We start from the raw sequence: 22,702 nt of genomic DNA, 5'->3' as shown, positions 1-22,702 counted from the left end.
GACATCATATGCTTACATACTTAGAAGTATATAAAAGAAACTAAATCCATTTAATGGATTATCTACATTTTTTTTAACCACTTGCCTGTAAAGCTCCTTCTTGTCATTTATTATTTGATTGTTATAGATGAGCTTTTAACCTTTACACTGAAATTATTTTGCAGAGACTGACAGAAAAAGAATAAATCCATTTTGATGACCCTTATAACTATGTAGCTTGCATCAGTCTTTGAACTCTTATTGATTCCATATTTAGAAAATTTATTTTATGTCTACCTGTTGTTCACATTAATTTGGGGAATCTGAAAAGCAAGCAAAAGAAAACTAATACTTAAATGATTTTATAAAGTTACAGAAACCTTTAGTCATAGTGATTTCAGCTATTCCATATTTATACAGAGAATAAATTTGTAATAGAAACATACTTGAAGGGAAAGAAGTAGACTAAATTATTACCTTGGGCAAACATAACTAATTTAGTTTTCATTGAAAATTGAAACCAACACCCCCAATAATTCTATCAATAAATTAAATAATAATAATAATAGTATTAATAATGGTCTTTATTAATCATTTATCGTATACCAGACCCCTTTGAAGTACTTTATTTATATTATCTCAGTTATTCCTCGTAATAAACCTGTGGATTAGGTATTGTTACTTTACTTGTTTTAAGGGTAAGAATACTGAGATTGACAACTTCTTACCTTGACCAAAATTTCACAAAAGATAAATAATGGACCTAAGATTTGAACACAGTACATTGCTGTCTGATGAAATATCTTCCTGGGATCTTAATTTCTATATATCCCCAACTCATCATATTGAGATTTAGGGTCTGTGGAAAATATGTGAACAGCAATTCAGATTTAAAGTCGAAACTTCATAGAGAAGCCAGGACTAATGTCCAAAAGAATCAGCATGTTTTAATAAAAAAATACTATGTGTTTATAACCTGAGTTTAAAACCTAATGCCACCAGTTATATGCTGAAGATTGAACTTTCTAATCTATAAAGGTGTGAAATTACTTTACTTAAATTGATTACTTAATGCATATAGGTAATATATTCAAGAATCCAGTATTTATAAGTTAAGGTCTACTGGGAAGTGATTAATATAATGTATTTTCTATACAAATGTTCAACTCAAATGGACCTTAAGGCAAAGACATTCACAATAATGTGAGTAGCTTTTAGCTGGCTAAATAATGTGATGGAATAAATTTATTTCATCTTGTCAAATCTTAAATTAAGCTAGAGATTACTTAGCAGAGAAACATCTGGTGTTATCCCTGCATAATACAAAGAAGTGGAAATGATTGATCCTAGGCTGAGATCATTTCTTTCTTTAAGCAACAACTATGTACTGAACATCTATTGTGAGCATAGCTCTCTAATACACGCTTAATAGGATATCATCCTATCATGATTATAACATATTTTAATAAGTCATCTAGGATCTTACCTAAGGAGGAATTGTGTATTCACAAAAATCAGATAATATACCAAAATGTGTGATACTGAGAGACCAAATAATTCTATAGAAGTAGTGAGAATGGGGATGGCAGATGAGCTGAAAGGATCTACTGGGTGGGGTAGAGATTGAGAGAGAAATGGCACTGAAATAAGAGGTGGAATTTGACGAAGGAGAGAAAAGAAAAAGACAATGTAAACATCATTGTCTTAAAAATAGGTCCTTCATGACCCTACCCCCATGGATTTATTCTATTTCTCTTTCTGGAAACATAATCTGTGACTGAAAAGGGGGATGTATTTTGTAATTTAGATTTCGGATACCAGGTGGAAATACCTGAAGGCTTTGGAACCAAGCAGGACACTGTGGGGCCTTCCCAGTGGCAGACCCCTGGGTAACCCTTATTCATAGGAAAAAAGCCCAGGAGAAGAGTTACTGGGCCATATGGTGATTCTATTTTTAGGTTTTTGAGAAACCTCCATATTGTTTTCCATAGTGGCTGCACCAATTTACATTCCCACCAACAGTGTGCAAGGGTTCCCTTTTCTCCACATCCTTGCCAACATTTGTTATTTGTGTTCTTTATGATAAGGACCATTCTGACAGGTGTGAGAAGATGTCTCGTTGTGATTTTGATTTGCATTTCCCTGCTATTAGTGAGGTTGAGCAACTTTTCATGTTCCTGTTGGCCATCTGCATTTCTTGTTTTGGAAAAATGTCTGTTCAGTTCTGCCCATATTTTAAATGGATTGGTTGGTTCGTTGTTTGCTTTTTAAATGAAGTACAATTGATTTAAAATGTTGTGTTAGTTTCTGGTGTACAGCATGGATGGACTCGGAGGGCATTCTGCTAAGTGAAATAAGTCAGACAGAGAAAGACAGATACTGTAAGATATCACTTACATGTGGAATCTAAAAAAATACAACAGACTAGTGAATATAACAGCAAAGAAACAGACTGGCAGATGTAGGGAAGGAACTAGTGGTTACCAGTGGGAAGAGGGAAGGTGGGGAGAAAGATGAAGGTGGAAGATTAAGAGGTACAAGATATCAGGTATAAAATATGCTACAAAGATGTATTGTACAACATGGGGAATATAGTCAATATTTTATAATTAACTATAAATGGAGTATAACCTTTAAAAATTGTGAATCACTATATTGTATACCTGTAACATATAATATTGTACATCAACTATACTTCAATTAAAAATATGATATTGTAAAATAAATACATAAATTATTTTTTTAAAAGTCTTTAGTCTCTTAAGCCTTCCCCGAGTTCCACAGAGCAGACTCAGTAATTTACTCATTCAAGAGTTGGGGAATGCAGAAACAAAGGAAACACAGTCAAGCAACAAATATATGTGTGTATATGCATGACTGGGACGTTGTGCTGAACATCAGAAATTGATGCATTGTATTTGACTGTACTTCAATTAAAAAAAAAAGTAATGATAGCTTGAGCTGTAGTTCAGCAATAAAACAGAGTCACAGGACACCTAGCTCCCTGTAAGGAGTCTAGATGACAATGTGATGCATATCTTTGAGTAGTTTTGCAGAAACCAGGACCCCACTGTATAGAAACTTCTGACCATGAGCATGAAGATCCAGAATGGTTGGAGCCAGAAGACTGATGCTTTAGATTCCCAAAACACCACCCACTTACCTCACCACCAAGCAATCAGATGAATGCCCTTAGGCTGATCACCCACCCTGTGACGCTAACCCCTAACGTTGCCTTTGAGAATCCTTCCCGGAAAGCCAGGAAGGCGTTTGGATCTTTTGAGCAGGAGCTGCCTGTTCTCCTTGCTGAGCGCCTTCAGTAAACTCTGTACTTTCTTTCCTTCACCACAACCTGGCGTCACTGGATTGTCTCTGCAGGGCTTCAGGCCAGTGGACCCAATATTGGTTAGGTAACAACTTGATTGATAACTTTAAACTTTATCATTTGAACTTTGTTGCACTGAGCTTCATGTGATTTCTCCAAGAATAATCAGTCAGAATTGTACAACTTCTTTTCGTTTTTTACTTGGTTGGTTTTGGTTACTACTCATTTGAACTGGCTGTTTCCTCCCATGTGGCAAATATGAGCACATGCATGCACGTGTGCACACACAGACACACTCACACAATGTACTTTCGTCTTTTTAATCAAGAGCAGTCCATAAAGCACAGCTGAAGGAAGAACTAGAACTGATGTCTTCACCTTGCTACTTTTATGTGAATATTTCAAACCCTGACTACTCCGTTTTATACAGCAACAGTCTTGTTGTTATTTAGTATTTAATTCTTGAGATTAACTTGAATCTTATACATACTATGATGCAGAAGTCAATATATAGTTGAAGAATATAATTGAAATAGCAAACAGTGTTTTCACTTGATGGTGGTAGTTAAAAGAAACAGTTTATTTTATGTTTTAATTTTCTTTGTATCAAGTGTGTGTTATTGAATAACTTTAGTCTCCTAGCAAATGCTACTCTGTCTTTGAATATAATTTAATGATGTATTTAAGGATTAATTCTCTGTTATCCCAAAGTATTAATCGCTCTAAATATATTAAAATTTGAGAAGTTGAATTCTTATTTTTGTCTCACAAACTCATTTCTATTGAAAACAGATTCCAGGGCTTTGGACTTTAATATCAGTGCCCTGCCCACCTTAATCATCAGGTAGTCTCTAGATTGACAAAATGCATCACATTCTCTTCTAGATTTTTTGATGGTTAATACTCACATTTCTAATTTTTCTTTTATATTTATGCTTACTAATGCTCCACTGGCAGATGTGACACATACCTCTGTAAAACAACCCTAACCAATGTATAAGAAGAGGGGATGATAATGCTTAAGAAAATTCTGTTGCTTGTATATTACTAGGAGCAAATAACTATGTTACATACTACTTTTAAGAAAATGCTAAATTTCTGACCCTTCCACTATAAAGAAGCAAAGGCCCCTAATTCACATGCAGTAATATCAACAATAACCCATAATTTGGGGCAACTGCATCTCTTTTGAAGAAAAGCTCTAAGTCAGCATTACTAAGTTCAGATTTAGAGGAAACAGAGTGATGAATGCGTACAAGTCCCAAGATTTGAACTCGTGCTTTTCCCCCTGAGGCCATTCCCTGTTCACATCTGTTTATTTTCTATGAATCAGTGTTTTTTTACTATGCATGTTTCTGTCTAGTGCTCAGGAACCATGATCTAACCTCCTCCTTCCAGACAAATACTGTGTTACATATTAGGGACTATGGACTCACTGGCTGCATCTTGCCTGCATATAGTTCTGTTGCAGGAGGTCATGGAGAAGACATGACCCTGGTTGACCTGTGGGCTGAACCTTGGGAACCTAAGGCTCCTTACCCCATCCTCTGTTCTTGGAATATATGCTCTGCCCATCATCCCACAGTGAGAGCTGTTTTCAAGGACACAGCCTTGAGAGAGTAGGTGTGGTTGAGACCATCTGGATGGTATACATGACTGAACCCAGTTAAGGACTCTACATAAACTTAAAATTCTGATGGGGAGGGGAACAGAAATCTACTCAACTTGTGGCCACCCAAGACAAGCCTTGTAAGTTCTCTTGCTTACTAAACCTGCCACCTACCAGTCTGGAGTGGTCGGCCTCATTCTTTGGTCTCTCCTTGCCCTTCATGTACAAGGACCAATTTCACATTTCAGTGGGGAGCTCCAGAGGTTTCAGACCAACAGATTCTTACTTACAAGTATCCTGCCCCAGTCTTGAACTTCAGTCCAGTCTTTTATTCCTGCTACCTGCCTTTTCTTTAGCTATTGTTACCTATAATGTCAAGGTGTCATAACACTGTTCTTCATGTTGGTCACTATTTTTATTTTTTTGAAATAAATGATTGATTGACAATTCCTTGTAAGATAGAATAATCTGGATTTAATTGGTCATAGTTATTTTAGTGAAGAAGAAATAAAATTATTTTATCACGTCTTCTATCCATATGTAGAAATATTTATAACCTTTTACCAGCTTTTGATTTATTTATGCATTTTTTTCCTTTTTAAAGATAAAGTGGTGTTGATCCCAGGGGCTTGCACCATCTTAGTCAATTGAATTGCTATTGTCCTTTGACTTCTCTTGGGGGAAAAAAAACCTCTGATCTGTCACTTATGAAAAGTGCAACCAAATGTTAGGAATTGCACCGAGAGCAGGCCTGAATACATCTTCTCTGCTAAGATAAATCAAGAGAGGCCATGCTTGGAAAACTAATTTCTCCACTGAGCCAGAGAAGCCTGAGCCTTTTTACAGCAAATACCAGTTTATTTATTTTGACTGTTGGCTACCAGTATTGGTGGAGAAAAAAAATACATCTATTTTATTTAACAATTCCAACTGCAGCCTCAGGTTTTTTGCAATTACATTTAAGTCAAAAATTGTTTAACTTGGAAAAATGAAATTACACAAGTAGAACCAATTATATATATTTATTATTGCATGGATTCTGCTATATGAAAACACAAATCTCTCTTGAAATTGAACTACAGTCTAAAATTCTGAGATGACATCAGTAATTTACAATAGGAAAGACCTAAAACTTGCATTTTTATTATACTTAAATTTAATTAATATTTCTTCCTGTTTGGTTGAGATATACACAGCACTGTGTACATTTAAGGCATACAGAATTACGATTTGACTTTCGTACATCATGAAATGATGACCATAACAAGTTTAGTGAACATCCATCATTTCATGTAGATACAAAATAAAATAAAAAGAAGAAATATTTGTCCTTGTGATGAGAACTCTTAGGATTTCCTCCCTTAGCATCTTTCATACATAACGTACAGCAGTGTTAATTATATTGATCATGTTGTGCATTACATCGCTAGTCCTTAATTTATCTTATAATTGGCAAAGGGCAGTCAATGTACTTTTTGACCACCTCCATCCAAAAAAGAAATGGTAAGTTAGATTATATTTTTAGATATACTGTTGAACTCCCGGCTGCCAGGAAGTTTTGTTTTGTCCTCATTGTTTATGATGCTGTACATAATGTAGCACGTTTAGTGTTTAAGTATTAGAGTTTCAAGTAAATACTATTTCCTGTTTTACAGATTAAAAAAATAATGGGAGTGGTCTGTCTTGGTAGTATAGAACTGGGAGAAAAAATGTTTTTCTGTGTTTCTATCAGGAAACTAAATTTATATCTATGGAAAGCAGCAGTTTGTCGTTTATAACTGCATATTAAGCGTTAACAGCATAGTAGAGCTTTGAAGAGAAAACAAAAGCAAAAAAATTGCTTATTGGCAGTTTACAGTTTCATAATTTTTTAAAATCAAAAACCTCGGGAATTACTTTCCTCATTTTAAAATGTTGACATTGAAATTTTATCAAGCTTTATAAACTTTTTTTGTGAGAGAATTACATAATATGTAGATTTTACATTACTAGTGAGATTCTAAACTCTCAGATGTCTGTTGATTGAATTTGAAGTGATACAAACAACGGTGGAGGACTAATGAGAAGACAGTAGTATCTCATCTGCATAATTTATATCTTCCAACAAGATATTTTATAAGTCAGTATAGTCTGTTAGAGAAGTTGTATGTTTTGTCAAAACAGATCCACTGTTGAAATCTTGACCTTACCATTTATTACCTACGTGTCCTTGAATAATTTCTCTTTATTTTTTTATCTGTAAACTGAGATTACTTACCTGCAGACTTGAGATAATAACATCAATTTAGGAAATGTGGTATATTATTTAGCAATATCATATATATGAGTTTCTAGTGTATAGAAGCTTTAAAAAATCCACTAAGACACACTGTATTTCTGCATTAAATGAATGGTCTTTCTAGCCATGCCATTGATTTCTTATTTCTTTTTTCTTATTTATGTGTGTGCTTAATTACCTAGATTTGTTACTCAATCAAACTGTCAAAAAAAAAAATCTAGACTTGGATAAATAAAACTTTATCTAGAACGATTTGCAGTAAGGAGAACGCTCCAATGTCAGAAATCTGCATTTATCTCAAAATCAAACAGAGAAGACTTTTTTTTTTAATTGAGGTATGATTGACACATAACATTGTATTAAAGTTTTAAGTGTACACCATCATGATTTTATATTTATAAAATTATTATTATCTGTCAGTTGCCACCATACGTAGTTAGAAATTTTTTTCTCTTGATGATGACTTTTAAGGTCTGCTGTCTGAGCATCGTTCAACATGCAGTACAGAATTATTCACTGTAGTCTTTCCTTTTATTGGGAAGAGTAAGAAGTCAGTAAGGGGAATTTGGGCATACGGTAGTAGAATTAGCAGACTGTAAATTCCATGAGATTTGACAGAAAATGTGTCTCGCTGTGGTCAGCCGAATGTCTGGGTAAAGCTGTCAAGGGGGCAAGTTGAGTACTTGCTGTAAAGCTAAGATTCAGGGGTCTGTGGGGAGGAAAGAAGCCTGACTAAAGTTGGATCACGACGAAACAGAGGGTTAGAAATGGTCAAGAGTGAACACTTGGTCAAAACTGAAATGAAAACCATGTGGAAGAAGTTCTGCCCACATTTCAAGTATTCTGTGTTTTCGGGAAAGTTTTGTTTACACAGAATTTGAGTAGTGCTTCTACTGAGGACAGCAATACAATTTATTCTTAAATGTTACCTGTTTCCCTCTTATCTGAGATTTGTGCTGGAAGAAAGAAAAATAAAAAGGACACTGAATTTTTGTTTCCATTTAAATATGGTACTTTTGAAGAGACACTTTGAATGTAATGGTGTAATGGTGCTTTACTGAAAAAAAAAAAAAAAGTAGATTTCTCAAAAAATAAAGCAGGAGTTATAATGTCATCCCATGACTAAACCTTTTCTATTATACCCGTGGAGAAAAACCAGAATGCTTGCTTACTTAGAATAAAAGTCAAGAAATATATTATGACAGTGTCTAGCAAATAGTAAATACTATTTCATCTCTTATTATTATTGTTACTACTATTACTATTATTAAATATGTGTTTTAAAAAACAAACATTTTGTTTTTAGCAATAAAATCTAGATACAGAGTTGATATCTTACATCCATTAAGCTATTTTTTTTTGTACAATTATTTATACAAATTCAGCAAAGGTGAAAGCACGTCAGGGAAAGTCTAGGAACACACTGCCGTTCGGCAATGGCACGTGTGAGTGCATAACTTCACACCTGGGAAACAGCTATGTTAGGAACTTTAAATGAGAACTCAGCTCACTTCAGAGGAGACAAAAAAAGGAAATGAAAGGCTATGTTGGATCATTTATTGTACTTCGTGACTCACTGTATAAATTAGATCTATGTAGACAAGAGCTCGTGCTGGAGCAAAACCCTCCTGAGTGCAGAGGCTGAAGTCTGAATCAAAATTTTGAGAAAAAGGTACATCCACTAAACTATTGAAAAAGCAGTTCTCAGTGGCATTCATACATAAATTTGACATTGTGACAAGTTACAAATTGAAGATTTGGGAGACTTTCTGAAATATATTTTTTCTCTCTGCCTAAAGGATGCAAAAATGTTAAATGTCAGGCCTGATGGCAGCTTTAGTTTTATAGGTGTGTTGAAATAACTTTCTAAGTCCATGATGGAGTCATTCCTCCTCAGGGTGCCATGTTAGCAAACCAGAACTTAGACAACTTTTGAATCCTTTAAAATGCTTTCCTTGCCCAGAAATGCTATATATTCAGATAGCCAATCCCCAAACTCAAGCCAGCTGGGGCTTTCTTATCCAAACAATGTTTACTGAGTGGCCCCAGCCAATCAAATACTTTGTCTCTTCGTTGTTTATTCTTTATCCTATAAAAAAAAGCTTCTTAATTTCTGTCCCATTTTGCAGTTGTCTTAAAGGAGGGTTCATGAAGTATTAAATAAAGTTTGTTTATAACATGTAAATTGTCTTCAATCTATTTTTAACAGGTAAATGACAAATAGTAATTGAACTATGGCTCAAACCAATTTCATTTGAATTATCAAGTAAATATCAAGGCAGTTTTCTCTCAATACTTTGAAGTACTGGATAATCCTAGATAGTATTTTGTTAATAACTAACTATGTGAAGTTTTCTGCTATGCTAATTTTGCCAATTGTTTAATTTTTGTAAAATACTTAATAATTTTTTCAAAAGAAGAAAAATAATTACTGAAACAGAGAGTGGCTTTATAAAGATTATAATCATTATTTAGAGAATTTCTAATTACCATTTCTACTTCCAGAACATGAGAAACTTAAAAGGCAAATTTTTTACATTCAATAATCCTTTGTCTTATTGTGTAAAAGCCTCCTGCAGTGATTTACATTTTAATGAAGTAGTAACAAAACACCTACAGCTATTCTAAATGATGTGCTGTCACATGCGCTGTTGAGAAATTAAAAGACAGAAGTATGAACACTATTATACAAGCATGAAAAGATATATGATATATAGTTTCAATAATCTACTTCATCTTCCTCTATATACCTCTTCAGATTCTTAAAGGGTATGGGTTTTTCCAGCGCATGGTGAAGCCTTGAGCATCCCCAAGGTGGTACGCACCCATGTGGAATCAGCTGCCCAGGATGAAAGAGAAACTGGAAGAACTGAGTCTGTTGTATCACACATCACAATTTTGATTTTATTGTATCACACATCATAATTTTGATTTTAAAAATTTAAAAGGGGAAGAAAAACATCTAAGACTATAATGTTCACTGATTATCTTCAAAAGATGCTCTTCATAAAATATGAAAGGTGTCTTTTCAAAAATTGTTTTCTACATGGAGTGGAAACACTCTGTCTTTTGACCGTCGTTTCTTGCATGCCAGTTTATTGTAAGGCCTCTTGGCCTAGTGAAATTGTATCCTGCTTCTGCTCAAACCTGATTTTTTTATTGAGTTGGAGTGATGGTGGGGTGGGAAGGCATACTTTATGGCCATATGGTATATTGTCTTATGATATCTCAAGCTGTAGCCTCTTCTGTATTGGAATCAACATGCATTATTAGAGTAGGTGATACCGTTGTTGTGTAAGTGGCAAAGCCTTCTACTTCCCACCAGACGTTTTTGATTCTTTGTTACTGTTACTAATCCACTCATGACACATTGCTTTACGTTATTTTGAGTTTGCTTATTTTTAAATGTTCTTGCATATTTTTAAATCCTAAATGTCAAGGCAAACATTTAGGATTAAAAAATAAAAGTCACATTTGAAGGGATTGAAATAATCAGTCTAATACTAAATGGTCACCAATAATTTTGATGTACTTACTAGTATGGTAAAATACTGTTTTATAATGTCCATGAAATACCTCAAATAATATATAATTATATTTGCCAGATAATTAAATAAATTGCATTTCCTAGGTTTTACTTCAGTATTGTTTTGCTAATTTGGTAAAACTGTATACTAAAATAGTGATACTTTCTTCTAAACAGATTAATATTAAGTGCAGCCTCTTGGTATAAATTATGCCTTGTATGCAGCATATCTCAAGACGAACTCAACTCTGTGTTTCATCATGCGAGTGCCATTGTAAGAGTGATAATAATCTGGTCAAGAAAAAAATTTTTTAAATTGATGACATACCTATTTGAAGTTCTGTTTAGGCTGCCCGACTGGCACCTTTTCTTTCTAAGGAATCCAGAAAAAAATAGTCTGAAGTTCACATTGAGAGATAGTCAAAGAGTCCTGAATAAGCACAATAAAATAAAATCTCCTTGTGCAAAATGCATATTTGGGGTGAAAATTGCAAATCATTTAAAATGTTATAACGTGTATTGTTTTTATATAAACTACTTGCCAAAGTAATATTTACAAGACATTGAAACTGACCATTTTAATATCTTCAAGAACTTGATTTTTATTCTTTGTAGTCACTAGCTAAAGAAAAACAAGACGGATAGAACCATGTTGTCATTTTCCACTATCCTTTTTGCCTCTGCATTCACCCAGACTAATAAACTCCAGTGTTCTTCAAGAAGTAAATAAGATTACAATACTGTACTTGGTCCCTGGAGTGCCCATGGTGTGAGAACATTTCTACTCATTTTAGAATATTAAAATAGAAGTCTATAATCCATTTGCTGCAAGCAACAGCATGACATTCTGAACCACCTTGAAGCTGAAAAACAAAACAAAACAGTTTGAATTCCATTTTATAGTACTTTATCTTAGTATAGAATAGAGCACCATGGATTATATTCTTAATGTTATTTTTCAGAGGAGGAAGCAAATTTATTGTGGCATAAAGTACACTGCTAAGACATGTTTTAAGAGTCTAACCTGCAAGATCAGCTTCAGTGAAGTGACTGCAGTTCAATTTTCTATAACCTTTCTCAGGTCAAAATATTCTAGGAAGAGAGAATATAAAACTGTTTCCACAGAGAGCAGCATGTTAGATGAGGAAGTAACTTAACCACATCCATCTCCTGCCCATAAACCTGGAAAAGTGAAACAAGGTTAACACTATATGTGCAATATATATGCACGATGATGTTTCATAATAAACTGGTAATCTAGTAAGTAAAATGTTTCTCTGAGTTCTCTGAGCTGCTCTAGCAAATTAATCAAACCCTAGGAGGAGGTCATGGTAACCTCTGATTTATAGCCAGTTGATTGATGCGGGTAACAGCCTGGACTTGTGATTGGTATTCTGAGTTGGAGAGGGTCGTTGGAATCTCCAGGCTGTAATCCTGCCGGTCAGAAGCACAGGTGACGTCTCAGGCTTGCTACTGACATCTGAAGTGGGGGTAATTCTTATTGGGACTGAACTTTAACCAGTGGGATCTGATGCTATTTCAAGGCAGATAGTTTCAGAACTGAGTTAAATCATTGGACACCCAGTTGATGTCCAGAGAATTGCTTGTTGGTGTGGGGAGCCACCCCCTGCATGGTGAAGTTGGGTCCATAATCCAAAGACTCCAATATCATGGAAGCTGGCAGAAGACCCAGGGCTCCTGGGTCAGACACAGACGAGGGTGTCTTACTCGTAACAACAGCAGTAGGCAGAGCATCATTTTGTTCTTTTGTCAGTTTTCCAAAACCCAGTTCCCACAGGCAGTGCCACAAGCTCTAGCAGATCCTTTCACATACATTGATTTTTTTGTTACAGAGAAGGAATCCTGAACTTAAGAATCCCAAATCACTGATATTGGACTACAAGCAAACATGTCCAGTCTTTCCCCATAAAGAGACATTATCATTATTTTACTGGACAGTAAACACATCTGCCCTTTGCTGTAGCAGAAGAGATTCTCTCTGTCTTCCAAGGCTATTTGCTATACACACATCCTTGAAAATAAAGTTTAAAATGAAAGAGCAGTTGGTGCCTCTGTTCTCAGGATGCGAAGGATTGTGGGAGATCTATGGGGAACAGTCTTACAACACAGCAATGAGATGCTGCATTAGCAGCCATGAGGAACAATTACCGATACCAGGATTAGCTGTTAGAGTAGTAACCACGTGAGCTCACATGCACGCACGCATGCTGGTATCCACACGCATGCTGGTATCCACACGCACGGAGGTCGTTTTTTCCCTTTTTTTATTATTCCCAAATAAAGTAATTAAATTTTATAATACGTAGAGGTCAAATACCCAGCCTAAATATATATAATTGCCTTAATTAACCTAGAAAATAACCACTAGAAATACCTTCCAGAATTAAAGAGAGTAAGTTTCCTGAAAATTAGAATTCTGAGTTATGGGTAAATAATTGCATTTCTAAAAAGTACTGCAATTTTAGTGCTGTGTAAACTTTTTAATTTAAAACATATGTGAATTATGCACTGTGGAAAACTAATTACCTATTGCCATCTGTATTTAGCCTAACAGTATTTTATATATTACATACTGTCTAAGAAAGAAAAACTACAGGTTTAATCTACAAGTGTAGGTATTTTGTGTTGATGAGTACATTGTCTCTCTTTTTTACAAGTTTGACTATTATCCAAAGGATCATTCTCTTAAAAATTCACAGGTGAATGCAGAGATCAGCGTTTTAATCACCTTTTGGTTTTAATGTTGAAAATTCATGTTACAAAATTTACAAAATTTACTCCATGGTATTAAGTATAAGATGATCTCTTTAGCACTTGATGTTTACTCTAGACCCTGTGTTAATTTATTAGAACCTAATTAATTTTATGTGCATCTCAATTTTTTTTTAACCATTACTGAATTTATATATCCAGGCACATTTGTGTTCTAATTCACTCTAATTTGCATGACTGTTTCTCTCTTCACTCTGAGCATTTTTCTTTCCTGGGAGATATTTTATAAAGATAGGATAGCATAAGTTTCTGAAAGAAGGGATGATGAGAATTTGTATAACATGTTGAACAACATTTGCTTAGAATAAACTCTCTCTTTGGAAGTGTCTCTCTCACAGATTTGTCAAGGACAATTGTTTCATGGGTATCAAAGCATCTCCTATTTGATAGCTTTTATTGTACAGACACCTGAAATGTGTAATCTGGATTTCTCCTATCTTTTTTGTTCTCTTCTGGTCAATACATGATAATATCCTTATTTAAAGCTATTTTAAGTTGTATTCATCATTTAGCAAGACTATTGTTATTCTTTTTTGTCTTTGTAGTCCTTTAAAGAATGATAAGATTGTAATACTTGGATGTTACCATGGTGATCCTCTTTTCAACTCTTCCAAGAAAATTTTCTTGAATTATTTATTTCCTTTTCCTTAGAAATTTCCTATTAGTTTATACCTATTTACATTGTCTATTATATTACATAGAAACTTTCATGTTACTTTGTAGCTGAGAAAAATTTCTTGCTCATTCTCTGAGGATGAAAAATGATGAATAACTGTGTTTCTCTGTTTGGCAGGGCGACCAGGAAACTCAGAATAGTTTCCTAGTTTACTAGGAAATGACCATTTTATTTTAGAAAATAATAATTTTATTTGTCAAATACTAATGTTGAATGATGTTGGCAAACATTATTTTTTTTCACTTAGAAGAAAATGACCTGCATTTCAAAAAATATATAGTTATGTTACTTTAATTGGTACTACTGAACAGATTACCACAAACTAAGCTACCTAACTGCACAAATTAATTATCTGACAATTTTTGTGTGTCTGGAGTACAGCATGGTATGGCTGGTCTATCTGCTTAGGACATGAGAAGGCTGAAATCAAGATGCTGGTAGGGCTGAGTTTTTGTCTGGAGGGTCTAAGGGGAAAACAAAACAAAACAAAACAAAACAAAACAAAACAAAACAACAAAACAAAAGGCTATTCTAAACCCATAGTTTTTTGGAAGTTTGGTTGCTTGTGTTTGTGTGTGCTTGTGTCAGTTCTTTGCTTGCTGTAAGCGGAAGACTGCTCTGGGTGCCTAAAGGCCACCTGCCTTTGTTGCCACATGGTCCCCTTCATTTTCTATTTACCTATGTTTGTCAGACCATTCTAGTGCTTTGCCTCTCTGACTTCTTCTGTGACCAACTGGAAAAAAATCCTCTACTATTAAAAAACCTATGCATTTAGGTCAGGCATACAGGAGTAATCTTCCCTTAAGATCAGGTTTGCCATTGAGGGGAAAAGCCTCGGTTCTCGTCTTGCCCAAAGAGAAGAATTTAGATGGGAGACAAAAGCATTGCATAATTAAAGAGTCTTATTCGTGAAGCAAAAGTACACTTTCGAGAACTGAAGGCAGCCCCATCCAAGAGAGGATAATGGCTCCGCCCCTCCTTTGTTTCTCCTGTGTTATCTCCTGGCTTTGGGGCTGTTCTTGTGATTGACAGCTCAAGCCCTTTGAGTGCTTAGGCATGCCTGTCTCATTTGCATATGTTCTTACTCAGGATGCACACAAAAACCCCCAGGGGAAGGGGGAGCTAAACTGCAATGCTAATTACATTGTAGTGTGCCTTGGGTCCTGTCAGAGTGGATCCTTCTCTTTATTGCCCAGTTGCAGCATCCAGTTCTAACTGGTTTCTAATCATTTAGAGAAAGTGAAACTCTGAAGCCCCTTATTCTGAGCACAGGTGTACCATTATATTGTGTGTTATTCCTTCCCCTTTCTACTCCCCTTGCCTGGTGCCCCTTCCTATCTAACTGCCTAACATGCCTATTAGAATAATCAGTACACAGGAATATGTTGGAACATTGAAAGATAAATGTTTCTGGGGTATTTTGAAATATTTTCATCAAGTTTGATTTTTTAAAATATTATATATAATTATCATCATACATATAAATTTGTCTTTTTATAAACTTACATATAAGTTTTCAACATTACAAAATATTTTTACCATCTTTTAAAATTGATTGAAGCACTGATCTTGACAATAAGGTTATTGTATTTTTCTTCTTCATTTTCTTGTAAAAATAAATTTTCTAATCCATTAAGTCTCTACTGTTACTCTGATAGATCAAATTACATAGATAGGGATATTTGGTAAATTAATTGGTAATAGAGATGATTCACTGTTTTATTTGATCTTTAGTACTGCATAACCACATCAGTGAATTACATAACTCTAGATGTGGACACACCCCAATATTTGACTAAGATTTATTAGCCGTTGTTTGGGATCAACTGGTGCTAAATACAAAGGATATATATTTTCAAGAACATTTTAACAAAGATCTACTTAAATAATACTGATTAAATATTTTATTTTTCATAACATACAATGTAATTTAGAAAATTCAAAAATACCTTTGACTAGTTATGCAGAAAATATCCTGCAAATCAACCTAACCTACATAAAAAATAATTTTAAACATGTAGATATTCATGTTTCAGCATAGTTTAACAAAGCTATAGTCATGTGAAAAAGAAAGGAATATAATGACATTTTAATTTTAATTTAGCAGGGTAGTGTTTTTAGAACTGAATTTTTGGTCTGGGGAGAGCTCAGAATCAAATCAAATACATCTATAAAATTATTTTGAATATTTACAACCCTCTACAAATCAAAACAAAAGTCTGCATATGATTTAAAGTGGTGGATCTAATTTATAAACTTTATAAAATTTATCTTGGGCAACACACAGCTACATTGTCCTGCAGCAGAAATTTATCCAAAAATTGCAATAGATCTAAAAACTATTTTTCCTAAGGCAGAAAAAGTGAATTCTTTGAACTAAAACAAAAAGTGAAAAAACTCAGAAAATTCAGGTATGTAATCTTGAATCAGGAGAATTTGGCACCATGTCTTTGAGGAAACTTCTGTTTATATTATGTCACTAAATATACGTGCCATGGCATTTGTGAAACGTGGAGTTCGATTTACTTACTGAGCCGTTTCCTTGGTAATGTTTTTCTTCAAAGCCCTATTTTTGAAATTGTAAATCCCCTACTGATATTAGATATTGACCTATTGATTTTTTTGTGCCAAACTTGAGCTTAGAATTCATTTAAATAAAATCAGTGTTTTGTGTATATTTCTCTGGTTTCTTTCAGAAATCAGTAAGTATGTGTGAGAATGTAGTTTTAGTTCTGGAATTAATAACATCCAGAGAATCGTAACCATGACACAGAGGAGGTCATGTTGTCTCAATTTAATATTCTTTCCTGTCTTTGTTAAAAGGGACTGGGCATTATTCAGTTCAGATACTTGTGGACAATCTCAGAGGTGTTATCTTTGAAAGATAATAACTATAAATAGTCACAGTCAGAAGTTAGTCCTGAGAGGATTATTAGCAACTAGCGGGATCTCCCCAAGAAAGGAGAGTATTTGACAGTTTGCCAGTGTGCCCTGGGAAGACTTTCGAACTTCATAAGTGATCCATACAAATGAAACATGTAATTACAAAATGAGGGCAAGAGTAACTCTGTAAAAGAAATGAATCCTATTCTCTAACATAAAATGTTGAAAAATCAGTCCAAAAAGGGGGGTTATATTTACATTAATTAAAGTTTTATTTGCGTTTGATGCACTTTCCTATTATTAAGATTTCCTTAAAATTCTTTCTGATGTATAACTGTGATTTGTCTGGCATACACATATAATATAGTCCTACCTCTCTGAATAACAATTATTTATATCATTTTACATATGATATAAATTATAATTAAGTGCTAAGTTGCATAGATATATCTTGTACATTGACAGAAACAAATGTTCCTAAAAGTAAATGGCATTCTTAGGTTTATTTATTTTTAACCTCCCAAAATATTTTGTAGGACTTTTAAATAATAGTATCTGTGAAACTTTTGCAAATACAAATATTATTTACTATGGCTAGAAAAGCTTACTGTATTTCACAACATATACATACCCCTATACAAAAATGATAGTAGTTAATTATTATTTTTATTCTAACCCTTCTATTTTAGTATAAGGCGAGGTCTACATTCTGTGCTTAATTAATTACTAAACCTTTGAATCAGATAAAATTTATAAGCCCTAATTCTGTTTTATATTTAGAAAGCACAGCTTTTTCTCAATATTGGGATTAGTTAGGTAAACTTTACATTTTTTTCAAGCACGTATTTGATATAATTGATATACATTATAAGATATTAATATTTTTTACCAGATCTTAAGTCAAAAAGTAAAAATCATTATATTGTTAAAAACTGTTTCAGTAAGCAGGATTAACTGACAGCTTGCCTTTATAGCAATTACAGCAGAAACAGCAAAATTTTTGCAGAAAATCCCATCTTGGACTTTCAACTATAGTTATTTCTGTGGTTATATAGGTTTGCTACCTTCCTCTTAACTGAAATAGGAACTCATTAGCGAGTAGTTTGCAGTGATTAATTAGAAACCTGTTGAAAACATCTTTTGAACGTAGCTAAATTAGACTTTTCATTTTTTCCCCCAGATAAAGCTTTATACTAATTGGCTTTTTTTTTTCCTATTCAGTGGCAGTTTGTGGTTTGGAAAGTTACTGTTCTTTTAATATCTTTCAAGTTCATAGATGAAAAGAAAATGCACAGTTTGATTTTATGTATTTTTCCTTTTATGTGGAATAGACCTGTTCACCCTAATGTATGAATTTAGCAGAATATCTGGGCACATAGAAAGTCCAGCAATCCACTGGAATGCCGTGGGGTCACTGACTGCTCCAGGATCTTTAGCGAGATAAGTGACAACACTAAGGGAATTGTGTGACCGGCGATCAAACAAACTAATAAATAAAATCTCCCTCAAATTTCTGTCTCTATCTGTATCTATCATATAGTTACCACTTGGAGGAATTTCAGTTGTTTGATTTCTCAACATTAGTCTTAAATAATTATACCTCAAATTAGAGCCATTTCCAAATATTTCCAAGCCCTTATTTTTTTCAATATTATGGCAGTGTGATAGTAGACTTATAAAGCTGAAATGGAGAACACATTCTAAAAGTTGATTACTGCATTTTGCTTTATGTGAAGCAAAAAGTTTTGCAAGCTTTTGTTAATATGTAGTAACATTTCAGCAATGAAAAAGATAATTATAGAAATCAGCTAGCCATAAAACCTCTAATATGCATTGAATTTTCTTTCTGGAAACAGTACCATGCAAATAAAAAGCTAACATACTTGATTTGGTTAGCACTGTAAAAACAAAAACAAAAACAAAAGACAAAAACCAAACACTGTCCAAATATTTTGAGAGAAGAAAATGAGTTTACTTTGTGGATCATGTATTGTAATTCAAATTAGCTTGCCCCAATGCCCCAAATCACTTTTCTTTTTGAAATATTAATTTTATATGGTCTTGAAAAAAATGGCACGATGAAACATGCATTCTGCTCCGTTAGAGCCAGAGACTCAGACTGTGCTCATCATCTACCTTTCCTTCCTCATCCCGCTCAGCTCCCTTAAAAATAATTAACTTAGAAAAGATGAAATTTGGGACAGATTTATGGATAGACTTGTATTATGTGAATCCAGTCTCATTCTTCAAAATAAATTGCTATCCTAGTAAGAATTCCCATGCAACATTTCAGGTTGGCAAATTGACTTTATAAAGGCAAGTCTCCTGACATTCAGTATGGTGAGCAAGTGATCTGGCTAAGTCACTAACCATTCTGTGGCTCAGGTTTTTCTCTGTAAATTCAGGACTTTCAATAAAATGATCTTATATCCTTGACAGCACTAAGTTTTATACTGCCTCCCTTTATGGAGGAGACCAGTTCAGTGGCTCTGGGAGATCTAAACTGTTTCTCAGTTTTCTCATTTGTAAGCCTCTCTTCCACTAACCTCAAAAAGCTTTGTGTGAAGATAATTATTGTTAGATAAATGTTCACATATATAAATGTAAGTGATAGTAGATTGTTACAAAATCATTTTCTGTAAATCTAGACACAATACTTTTATCTTAAATATGATTAAAATTTTTATAACATGAAGTGACAACTCTATTTTTCAGCTTTAATTGGTAAATGTACATCATGCTTAATACATTCTCCTCCAGTCTTCATTTGCCTCCAAAACAATGTATAGTGTCTAGAAAAATTTGGCTTCTTTTTCTATTTTTAAAAGAATTGTACTTTGTTGTGAAAATGTTATGAAATTTTTATTCTGCAAATATTTTATTTTGGATATTTGATATAGTATCTAAATAAAAGTATGAAATATAGTTTTAAAATTTGTTTGTATAACTTCAAAAGAAAAAAGACAAGAATTGTATGAGATACTCACTTGGCCTCTCTCCAATCTCAGTTTCTTATAGCCCTCTCTCTGCTCATCACTCTTTGTATTTCCTCTTACCTGTCTAAATTCAAGAAACTGTTAGCTCTGATGGGAACAAAGATTTACTCTTCAAGTTTTCCGTCTCCAGAATCCCTTCAGCTCCCCTCTGTTATCTTTACACAAACTAAAATTAATGGTCAATCACGAAAAGTGCTAGATCTTATGCAGCTTCAATTCATTTGCCCTTCCCTTGCTTTATTGATCTCCGCTGCCAAAACTGCAGTTTGGGTTAAATTCAACTGTTGGTCTAATCCTGCCTGCAACCATGTAGATAGCATGCCTGGAAAAAAATATGCTAATGATTTCCGAATTTTTATCTCCAGCCAGAATTCTCCCCTGAGCTTCAGATTCATCCTTGCAAATTCCTATGCGACATCTCCAATTAGATATTCAGTAAACAGCTTGAACGGAATATCGTAATAGGTCCTCAACTGTCAAACCTTCACCTGAAGCATTCCTCATTTTATTGAAGTTAACTCTGCCTTTCCAGTTGTTCGTTCCACCAACCTCAGAGTCATCATGATCCCTTTTCAGCAATCAGTCCATCTTTTGAGAAATTCTGTTGATTAAAAATTGCCCCAAATCTATATTTTTCTCTCTCCTGTCCTCTTTATTCACTTTCATGTTCCAAACCCCCATCATCTCTCACCTGGGTTATCTCTCATTTCCCTGCTTCCACACTGGCCCATCTCAATCAATTGTCAACAAAGAAATGAGTGATCATGACATTCCTCTGCTCAGTAGTCTCCACTTGGTTTCCACTTCACTCAGAATTATTACAGAGACCCAAAAGACTCTCTACAATCTGATATTGTCCACATCTGAGTATTTTCTAATACTTGGCTCCTTTTTGACTCTGGACAACGACCAAATAGAAGAGGAAACTTTTTCTTTCATTACATAAGAGTAATGGTAACTGCTAGATTTTTTCTTACATTTTTATAACAACATTCTGTAGTACAATATCATGCATGTCAGTATTATGAACTGGTTTATTTTTAATATTGCTGCGACATTAAATTCTATTCATGTATATGTTCAGTGCTCTAGTTCTACTAATGTCTTATTACTATTTTATTATTATCTTATTTGCTTCAAGCATAAACACTTTGAAAATAAAGTCAACATTTTATTATTGTTTTGGGCCAAAGCCCATCTTAAAAATTAGTTTAGCTAGGAAAAACCTTCCATTTTTGCCAGTGTGTTGGATCACACTTTATTAGGAATAGTTAGCATGTGCCACTGAAGGGAACTCTCCAAGAATAAGCTCTGAAATTTTGGAAACAGCTACTGGTTTAATTGAGGCTTATTAGCAAAGTGTTATAGGTGAGATTATATCCAAGGACTGTGTGCAGGAGTGTAGATTTAGGCCTGTAATGCTATTATTATTATTATTATTATTATTATTATTATTATTATTATTATTATTATTACTACTACTACTACTATTAATATTATTTGCACACTTTTTACATTTTATTTTTTTTTCGTATGCAAATATATAAAAGATGTTTCTCTTTCTCTTTATCCATTCATCTGTTGATGGACATTTCCGCGTCTTGGCTATTGTAAATAGTGCTGTTTTGAACACTGGAGTGCATACATCTTTTCAAATTAGAGTTTTCATCTTTTCTGGAGCTGGCATAATTATTAGTAGTACTTTTTTCAATCTCAAAAAGGTACCATTTGGAAAATGCATAGTTTTTCTAGCCATGGTCCAAAGGAAGATAGAGTCGGGGTGGAGGAGAATCAGTTCTTCAGCTCCTGTAGTTTATGGCAAGAGATCAGTAATGTGTATCCAAAACCGACCTTCATTCCCATGCTCTGAATCTCTCTTCTTCATGCTGTGATTTTTTCCTGTGGTGCGGTTTTAACATTATCATGCAACCTATATTCATACAAGGTTTGCCTCCGTACTGAGGGACATCTGTACTGGTCACAGAACCTGTCCTGCCCACCAGTGTGACAGACTCCAGTGTGACAGCTGTGGAACAGCCACAGAGTGATGTGAAGTGAATTCAAAGAGAGGACTGAACACTTGAGATACTACAGTCTTGTCCAAAGAGTGTCCAGAAAGCAACAAATTGGTTTCCAAGGAAGAAACGTAGCACAGACACACATAAGGCTGTCTAAATGGTCAGAAGAGGGGAAGTCGGGTCTGTAATTGCTTTTGTTAGAGTCAAACAATGGTCCACAAGTTGGGGACAGAGAGATATTTCCAAATGGTCAGGAGAACAAATCTTGGAGGAGTGGTATTTCCTGTTATACATTTAGAGATTGGAAGTAATGCCCATCCAGTACATTAAAGCTATAAACAGGGTACAGGGAATACTCATTGAATTCAGACAACCAGATCAGAGGCTAATATCCAGAGATAAGAAGTAGGAAAACAAGGGCCCAGCAAAGAACAAGTATATACACTATGATATTATTGAGGACTAGAGAGAAAACCAGTGGTGAGGACCCTTAGTAGTTTGTAGGTTGAGTTTTACAAAAGATAGTCATTAAAAATAATTTCTCATTTTTGAGAGAAAAGTACAACCTACAAACTAAGGAATCTTTAATTTTATTTAATGAATGAGGTTGATCGTCCTG

At 34.2% G+C, this 22,702-nt stretch overlaps 1 long non-coding RNA gene across 1 annotated transcript in view; it reads left to right on the top strand.

Annotated features, from left to right (window-relative positions):
- LOC123614017 (uncharacterized) overlaps positions 1-22,702 on the top strand; it is a 103,159-nt gene that overhangs the window by 26,176 nt on the left and 54,281 nt on the right. The gene's annotated exons all lie outside the window — the stretch shown is intronic.

This window comes from Camelus bactrianus, chromosome 23, assembly GCF_048773025.1.
Source record: "Camelus bactrianus isolate YW-2024 breed Bactrian camel chromosome 23, ASM4877302v1, whole genome shotgun sequence".
Taxonomy (NCBI): domain Eukaryota; kingdom Metazoa; phylum Chordata; class Mammalia; order Artiodactyla; family Camelidae; genus Camelus; species Camelus bactrianus.
This window is presented reverse-complemented; position numbering and strand designations above follow the sequence as displayed.